Below are 9068 nucleotides of genomic sequence, written 5' to 3' on the forward strand. Positions count from 1 at the left end.
CACTTGACTCAGGTTTTCCTAGTAACTACATAAATCATGCAAAGTCGCTTTTCCATTTGTGTGTTAGTGGCATGCCTGAAACAGAAATATCATCCAACAGATGCACATTCAGCATGTATCTTCCTTTCTATTGGAAAGTCAGTAAATTGGCTTTTGCTTCCATAATGCTGAGCTCTTGGCAATTTTTGAGCATAGCCGCACTCAGCAAACAGCAGGCAGCTCTAATAACAGGCGACCTAAGCAAAAAGGAGGATTTAGACTGCCCTTACTCCCTGAGATCTTCCACCTCTTAATAGTCAATATTTGCCTTCAGGCTGTGGGTTACTTAAAGAAGCCAGGCCAGCCCTGTACCAGTGAGGCTTTGCAAAGGGCTGCTCATCTCCTGCAGCGTCTGTGAGCCAGCACTGCCCAAAACACACGCAGCAGCCCCGAGGGGGACATGTCACAGCACATGTAGTTGCCTCCAAACAACACTCTGGCAAGTCCTGTTTTCCTACCAAGCATCCCCCTTTTCCCCCCAGGCATGGGAAATATGCCTGGCTGCCATTCAGAGTGGGAAACAACTGAAAAGCCAGAAACTTTAGACGGGATGAAGCCTGGATTGTGTCGCCCTCAACAAGAGGGAGTTTTAGAAAACACCACCTTTGTGAAACCAGAGAGAGAAAACAACACAGAGCCTGGCATGGGCAATGAAATATGTATGTACCTAGGACCTCATCCAGCCCTCTCCCGCCACTGCACCTCTCAGCTTTGCATTCAAGGGGCACTGGATCTCATCCAAAAACGATGCACGGGAACAAATGTAGCCCTGGCAACCCCACCGAGGGCAGGGAGGAACAAAGAGGACCCCCGGGCTGAATTTGTTTCTATTTTTAATCCTTATCTTTACCCATCACCCCCATGCATGGAAAGAGGCTTCTCAGCTGTATAGATTTGCATTGCTATGGGAGTTTGAAGTGATAAAACATTTGGCCTGCCTATTCAGAAGCAATTAGTGATTCAAAGCAGCCTGAGACATCTTAAAAGGGCCTGGTTTTCCAAGAGACAGGTGCTCTGAGCTGACTTCAGGGGAAAACAAAGTTTTTAGACAAAAAGAAGTCACTGTCTGCTTGAAAATGCAATTCCTTCAAGACTGAGTAATGAAAAATAAATATTGCACTGAAAATTCCAGATTAGGCTGGTAAAATCTGGGAGGAGGTGGGGAGATAGGCCTGATTTACAGTGCTGGTAGAAGTAATGTTTATGTATCTGTTGAACACATATAATTTATAATTTTATGTTACAGGTTTCCCCTCCACCACCATGACTAATACAGGCAGAGCCATCCCCCACTAAGCCTGCCATCCCAGCATCCCTGTCCCAACAGCATTAAGATAGAATTTCTCACTCACATCTCCTACCAAGAGAGGAGGTATTTTTTTTTAAGCATTGCTGCCCTTAGACCTTTACATCCACCTCGGCAAAAGGGCAGCTTACCAGCCTTTGATCTGACTGCAGTGACTACCACATCCTGCCACTGTTGCAGGGTAAACTGAGGAAAGGAATGAGACCTGCAGCACAGCCCATGCTGTTACAGGCTCTGGCAGGATGAGAAGCCCTGGAAAGGAAGCATGGGGATGACTAGCTCTTGAGGTCCCTGGGACAAGCTGGGAAAACCCACGCTAAGGGCAAGATTGCCCATGCAGAGACATCAGGGCAGGACAAGTTGGTATACAAATGTCCAAAGCAGAGAAGAAAGCATTCACTCTCCCCCTGAAGAAGTTGTCCTGTGGTGCCTTCCCCATGCAGCTCTTTTTCTCCCTTTGTCACCAGGAGACAGAGTTTCCTGCAACAGGCAGCTGAGAGCAAATTGAGGCTTTTGCTTTGTGCTGTGGAGGCTCCAGCTTCTCTCTGCTATCGAGTTATGCTGACACAACCACTGAATTGCTGGGTTCAGGAGAAAAGGGAGGAGGAAGAGATCGCTAACTTCCATCCGGAGGCATCTTCTCCTCCCCACTGTACTGTGTACAGCACCTGGACTCCCTGCAAAACCACCCCAGTCAGCCAAAGTCGTTCCCACCACACATGCCACGTTGCCCGGGGGCTGCTGCTGGGGCTTTGCCAGGCAGAGAACGGCACAAGGAGACTGCAGGAAAGGCTAGGGCTGAGTTAAATCTGAAAGGATTTCTTCCAGAGAGCACTTGAAAACTAACAGGCCAGGGGGCCACAGCTGGCAGGGGATGCATTTTAAACTGCTTTTTAATCTGAGAGCAGATATATCCATCACCATCTCTAACATCTGTCTGGCAAGCTGCATGGGTGGGGGCAATAATCTCCCAGGCTGTTACATGCAGACTAACAAAGGAAGAAGCCAGGCAGCAGATACATTCAGCAGCCCTCAGAGGCTTCCAAGGCAAAGCACTGGCGGTAAGCAGGTGCTGCTCGGCCCCAGCAAGCCATGGAGGAGCACCCAGGTGGTGCAGATATGTCCCCTTTCCCATAGCACTGCAGGAATCAAATGCTCTTTGGGGAAAAAAATACCCTCCCCTACATGCAGCTCTGCAGGGCTTAGAGAGCATCTTGGTGACTCAGCTCCAGGGCTGGCTTGGTGGGGTTCAACACGAGTCTCCTGCTGAAATCAGGGCTTGCAGCACACACTCACACACATACAGGGACATCTCAACCCCAGCAGCTTTCAGGCTGGAGAGCAGTAATAAAAGGAGAGACAAAAAAATACCTTTTCCTACTTCCCAGTCAGGAAACAAAACTCCCAGATGCAGCTTAAATGTAAAATAAACAGCATGCAGATATCAACCTGCATCTTCAGGCACTTATATGTCCTCATGCAACTGATCCCAACTGGAGTTTTTGCCCAAGCTACAAAGCATCAAAGGCATGGGCATGAGTTGCAATCACTTTTCCTGTTCCCAGGCTGTTAAACCTGCACTTCCCTGATCAAGAAGAAATCACTTGGCCAAAACAAGAGGTCAGACCTGCAAACCTATTCCAGGTGCTCTTCAGAGCATGCTACACCTGCAAGACTAACCTAGATTTAGGGCAAGATCATAAGCACAAGTGAAATGCAAAAAGCAGCAGTAAGGAGGGAACCACAGGGCCTCTTGTGGAAGAGGCCCAAGACACCTGTCTGGGGCCAAGCCTGGAAGGTCTATCAGCCCTCATGGCATCTGCTGTGTCTTATCCACACAAACAGCTACTGTTGAGGAGACATCTCACTTTTCTTAGCACATACATATGCACCATCAGGTTTGAACTCCCACTGTTGCAAAGACATGCTAGAGATGTGACCCTGAAATGCTGGAAAGGTTCAGAAAGCAAAATGCACTCACAATTTACTTATTAAATCTTAAACCTTGGGGCTGTGCTGCTTCTTGAGTTGGCAAAGTGTGTGGGACAAAGAGGCTACTAAAATGCCAGAGGTTATCCCCCTGAATCAGGTGTCAGAGAGGACAATGGCAGCTACAGGAAGGACTTTCCTGGATCCCATAGGACCCTCAAGACCATATAGCAACCACTGGGAAAAATGCACCAGGCAAGAAAGAGGAGGTACAGCAGGACCAGTAGGTCAGAGGTGGTCCTGAAGGCCATGTCCAACCCACTGCTGGTACCACCACTTATCCCCTTCCTGCCAAAGGAAATTTCCACCCACCCTGGTTCACTCGTGTGACAAGTTTTTCCTCCCCTACCTCTGCTCAGGTGTGACTTTATCAGCTGTTTTTCAGCCAAGAGGATGCTTCACACCAAAGGGATCCAGAGACAAGCCTTGTAATTAGGACATGGGTGCCACCCACCAGTTAACCCCTCCTCCTTCCTCATTTAGCCTGGGAAGCGTAAAGCTGGGTTTGTTTATATTGCCCATACAACTTAGCATTTGTGCATTCTGCTTTCTGTCTTCAGAGCACTTCAGCAGGTGTTTTGCAAGCTTCTTCCCAACTCCCATATGACAAAGGATTTGGACAGGAGTTGGAAGGAGATTAGGGAAAAGGAAAGCTAAACAATTTGCCCCAGAGCAAAAAGAGCTGGGAGCAGATCCAGGATCAACACTCAACAGTTCCTGCCTCTGAATCTCATGCTCTGATCTTTGCTGGTACCTCACTACCTTCAGGCTCAAAGCTGGTATTGTGGAGCCTTGTGCTCCTCTTGGTACCAGAGAGCAAGTTTCCTTTAGGTCACACCCACTGGACTGAGTGGTCCTGCACCAGCAATTAAACAATGTAATTTCAAACATCTGGCAGTGGTTTGTAAAGTCATGATCAGCTCATGTTTCCCTTAAGAGCACCACATGTAAGAGAAGGAAAGGATTCCTCCATTCACCCCAGCTGTGTATTGGGCTGGTTAAAGCAGGCAGTGGTGGACTGACAGCCTGCACTCCCCTCTTCTTTGTGCCTGCACTGCTCTCGGTGCAGAGAGTAGGACTTGATCAAGGACTGTCCAGCTCTAGAAAATCCCCAGGAGAGAAAATGTTTGATTTTTTTTTTCCTGCCAGACCAATGCCTCTGCATCAAGCAGCTGGAGAAACGTGTGGGCCAACAAAGAAGAAGGTGGAGCAGCGAGTGCTTGGATCAGGCTGCAGAATGAAAACAGCTTAAACTCCTTTTCCCATTGCTAGCCATAACAGTGGAGTAGCTCCAGGAATGTCAATGGAGCTTCAGCAGTCTGGAGCAGCACTATCATTTCTATCATCCTGTACCTGGATATATCTGGTCCAATTGCCCAGAATTCTTGATATATTGACAACCCTGCCACAGCTTTATTGAAGGCACTTCTGACTCACTAAGTCCCTTAAATCATTGCTGGACCAAGAGCAGCCCCTCTCCTGGGAGATTCTGGGTCCACAAACTACTTATTTTCTCCCAATCAGTGGAACAGTCTTGTAATGGAGTTTGTTTTGCTGCTTTTGCTGCAATCTTTTATTCTTGCTACAGAGGGAGAAGAAAGCTCATTAACACAGAGAGAAGAGACACACTCCCCATCTTTGTCTTTTAATCATGAGGCAAAATCAAAAGGTTCTAGCAGATAAAGAGCTACCTAACCAGAGTTTTCTTGGTCCCAGACCCACCAAGAAGCACCTCTCTGGGGTGAGGTGAGAACACCACTCTCAGACCCTTTGCTTCATCAATCCCTTTGCCTCTGCCTGAACCTGCCATTTGCTCTATTCTTGTCATTGTGTGTCAAGGCTCTGCCCCTTGCTTTGCTTCAACCCTCCCAGATCTAAAATACACGTGAGGCATACAGCATCTTTCCCAAAGCCCTCCAGGACCTGCTGATGAAGACTCAAGAAAGATTAGAGGACTCCAGCGTCACCATTGCTTTGGGGATTACTCCTTTCTGGGGTAGGAGAGGCTGGCAATTACAGGGATCAAATCTCCAGCCCTCTGTTTCATGAGAAGGGAGGGCAAAGCAATTTTGGCTTCTCCACTGCTGGGTATGCAGGACAAACAAACACAAAGTGCCAAGGCTGGAGACTGCAGGGGTTGGGGAGCCTGAAGCAGCACTGTAGACAGCCTCAAACTGCAGGGCCAGGTGAGGACTACCAAATCCACATACATGCAGGCTGAGTAATGTCCTGAGGAGCCCAAACGTACATGGAAATGGCTGGGACTTCTGAAATCTTGCCCAAGGGCCAACGGGGCTCTAGTGAGTGACCACACCAACTTATGTAGATCCCACATTCATTAAAAGTAAAATTACTGTCTCCCTTTAATAACATTATTAATGATGTCTGCTGTCCTAGGAACCAGAATTGCTTGGACCTCACATCTATGGAGGAAATCTGAGCTTATGCTGAAGCCTTCTGGTGAGTGAGCTTTGCCAGGGTCCCTCTGTCACCAGGCCTCTCTGGTGTTTAACTGAGGTTTGGTCTATGCCAGGCCTTCCCAGGGTCAGTCAGTGAGTATGTCTGTCTTTCCTTCCTTCAAAACCCATTTTCACAACACTTGATGGTGTCCTCAAGCAGAGCATCTCTACTTCTCAACAGTGTTTAAATGGTATGAAGAGAAGGAAGGGGCACAGACTTGACAGGCACACAAGTCCTGTCCTTTATTTAAGATGGCAACAGGAAAGAAAACAGACCAAGCATTATTTTTCTTGGTGAGGAGAAGGGATAATTTCCTGTTCATGATTCATCGCTGTCATGTGGAGACAATGACAGTCCTTCATCCTCCTCACAGCTTTGTCTTTAAAACACCGCTCATGCCAGCACACCTCTCCAGGTAAGGTGCAATTACCTGGGAGTTCACTGTCTCATCACTAGCAATTATCCAACTGCCCTGTGTCCCATCAACCCACCCTAATCACTACAGCCCTAAAACTCATAGCTCCTACAGTAAATGCCATCATTAAACCTCTGGGAGTGAATTTACTATCAGTCATGGAGTGATTGCTTGCTGGGGTCACTGCAAACATGCAAACTGAACAGAAGCATTGTTATAAAATACAATCCCACTCAAATAAAAGCAGACGCTATTAGCAAGCAACAGGCACTGTTTATTCCATAAAATACCAGGAAAGATGAGTTATTTAATGACCAACATGTTATTTAATCAGGGAAAGTCCTGCCTCACTGGAGCTAATGTTCCCAGCTCATAAACTGCCTCAGCTCAATTGGTGGGGAGATACAAAGTGAGCTGAATTTGTTCCTGTTTATGGCCTGCAAGGTGTGGGTATGTTTTCCCCTCTCTTGGGTTTCAGACTGACATTACTGTTCATGGGTTTAATAAAGCCTGAAGAATGTACTGGCCTTAACCCTTCAGAGAAACAAGTCTTATTTGAACTAATTGGAGCAGGGAGAGCTGTTGGTTCAAGTAGGAACATCATCCAGTCCCAAGCTGCTCAATTTAAAAACATGATTGTCAAAAAAAAAAAAAAATTAAAATACCCTGTTTAATTCACTAAAGGTGAATTGTTTAATTCACCTTTAGTGAATTTTCATGTTTATTTGTTTTCAGGTTCATCTAGGTCAAACCTCTTCTTACAACATGAGACAGATGTTTTTTCTTAGCTTTCATTTAGATACAAAAAGCATCACTGATTCTCACAGATCTAGTAACTGAGTTTTCTAGGCAGAGCCTCTACTGCTGTAAGCCCACCACTCCAAGATTGTAAACTTTGGCAACATTTCAGTATGCAGGATAATTTTTTTAAAAAACTGACAACTTGTGCTTCATATTCCCATTTAAACAGAGAAAAATTATGTATGTAGCAGGCATGACCCTTTCCCTCTCTCTAATCCCCCCACAGCCCTGGGACAAGCTGACTGTGCTAATCTCACCCCTCCAGGTCATCAGTGCGAATCCAGGTCAGCAATAACATGCTGCCAGCACAACACTCCCTGCTCATTTTGTGATGTCCCTCTGCCTTTCCCTGCCACTGGCATGCTGAGGGACTGCTCTTCTACTATGAGCATGATACTAGGAGGGACCTCCAAGTCTCATCATGCCTTTGGGTCTGTGGGAAAGAATTGTTCAGGCAGATCTCAGCCCTATGCTCTAATAAATAACACAAGCTGTGCTCCAAAAGGTCTCGGTGTTGGTATCCCTCCTCATGCCCCACTTGCAGCAGCAAGACCTGAGTCGTGGAGCTGCTTTTCAACGTGTGCCACTGAATCCATGCAGGACACCAGCCCTTGCACAAGCTCACCCCGTGCCACGGAGCCAGGAAGCTCCTCTGGGATGGCTGTTACCCTGTGGAGGAGGTTTCTCAACTGGGACAGCTTGGATGTGCCCTGTCATTAATGGCTGGCACATCTTTTCACAGATATGTCTTTGCTGGTTTTGACAGGTGCAAAATGTGCTGAGTGCTGCCTCCCCGTGCCGGCAAACCTCTTACCCCAGCCAGTTCCTCACATCTCTGCTCGCATCGTCCAGGCGCCGGGAAAAGCCTTTTCTTTACAGCATGCCCCTGCATACGGCTGAGCCCTGAGGCCCCCTTCCCTCCTCACCCCCAAGCTCCAGAGGGACGGGCTGCAGGAAGGTTACGCTGAGGCAACAGCAGAGCAGCTCTCTATCAGCGGGAAAAGCTGCTTCATTTCAATGTAAAGCCATCTTCTTCTAGCACATCTCAGAGCCCCGAGTGCCCTGCAGGGCTTTGTGAGTTTGACTAATCAGGAGAACCCAAAACTAGCCCAAATTACTCGTTCCTCTTGGGACAGGAGAGCTGACCACACAACTGTGGGAAGGCGCTTTGATTCCCCGGTCGCTGCGCAGGGAATCCCCAGGCATCCCTCTCCCAAACCCCCCTGCACGGTCACTTTCAATGCCCCAAACACCGGTGATTTCCCCATCCCTTCTCCCCGGTGTACCAACTCCGCTGCCGTGTCTGTGCGGAGCACAGGTGCCGCTCGCTGACCGTGCGGAGTCCCTGCCGGCGGCCCCCGACACCCACGGCGTGGAACTGCTCCCGGCTCGGGGCTCGGGGCTGGGGCACGGCCCGAGGGCGCCCAGGGTACCTGCAGGAGGGCCGGGCCCTGCGCGCTGCTCCTCGCCGCGATGCCCGTCGCTGCCCGTCGCTGCCCAGCGCCCGCCGTGCTCCCGGAGCCGAGCGGGGACGGGAAAGTCTGGCTCCTCTGCTTCTCGTTGCCAGGACACCTTGGCGTTCAAACATGAGCTGGGACCAATCAGCCCCGGGGCTGGGGAGTACCAGCCCCGCGTCATCCGCTGCTGGCGTTGATTTGAGCGAAAAAGCGTGACAGCGGTCACAGAGCCCGTGGGGAGCTGCCTTTGTGCGGGTGGGCTCTGCCCCCACCCCTGCCGCTCACTGGAAGCCTCTTCTGTCGGGCTGCGGAAAACAAAAGGGACGTGGGGAAAGGAAGGGAAAAGAGCACTTCTCTCCAACTGCAGAACTGTGTTTGCAAGCCTGGGTTCTTCAGCGCGTCCTCTTTCTCCGCGTCCCGGCCCCTATCCCGGTGGTCACCTTACCAGGGAGAGCCTCCCGGTGGTCACCTTGCCGGGAGCGGTGTCGCTTTCCCAGCACCGGCAGTGTGCTCCTTGTGCCCCGGTGCAGCCGCTGCCACCTGCCTGGCTCTGCCCCAGACGGTGCAGTGTGGATGCGGGCCCGCAGACCCACGGCTCCAG

The 9068-nt window shown here is 49.5% G+C and overlaps 1 protein-coding gene across 1 annotated transcript in view; it reads right to left on the reverse strand.

Annotated features, from left to right (window-relative positions):
* The window catches only part of LOC132074503 (ras association domain-containing protein 8-like), a 33729-nt gene extending 25154 nt beyond the window's left edge, over nt 1-8575 (reverse strand). The window contains exon 1 of the mRNA XM_059474358.1: nt 8444-8575. The gene's annotated coding sequence lies outside the window, so the exon portion shown is untranslated. The remainder of the gene's footprint in view (nt 1-8443) is intronic.
* Between the last annotated feature and the right edge of the window lie 493 nt (nt 8576-9068).

The sequence above is a fragment of the Ammospiza nelsoni genome, chromosome 6 (genome assembly GCF_027579445.1).
Source record: "Ammospiza nelsoni isolate bAmmNel1 chromosome 6, bAmmNel1.pri, whole genome shotgun sequence".
Taxonomy (NCBI): Eukaryota; Metazoa; Chordata; class Aves; order Passeriformes; family Passerellidae; genus Ammospiza; species Ammospiza nelsoni.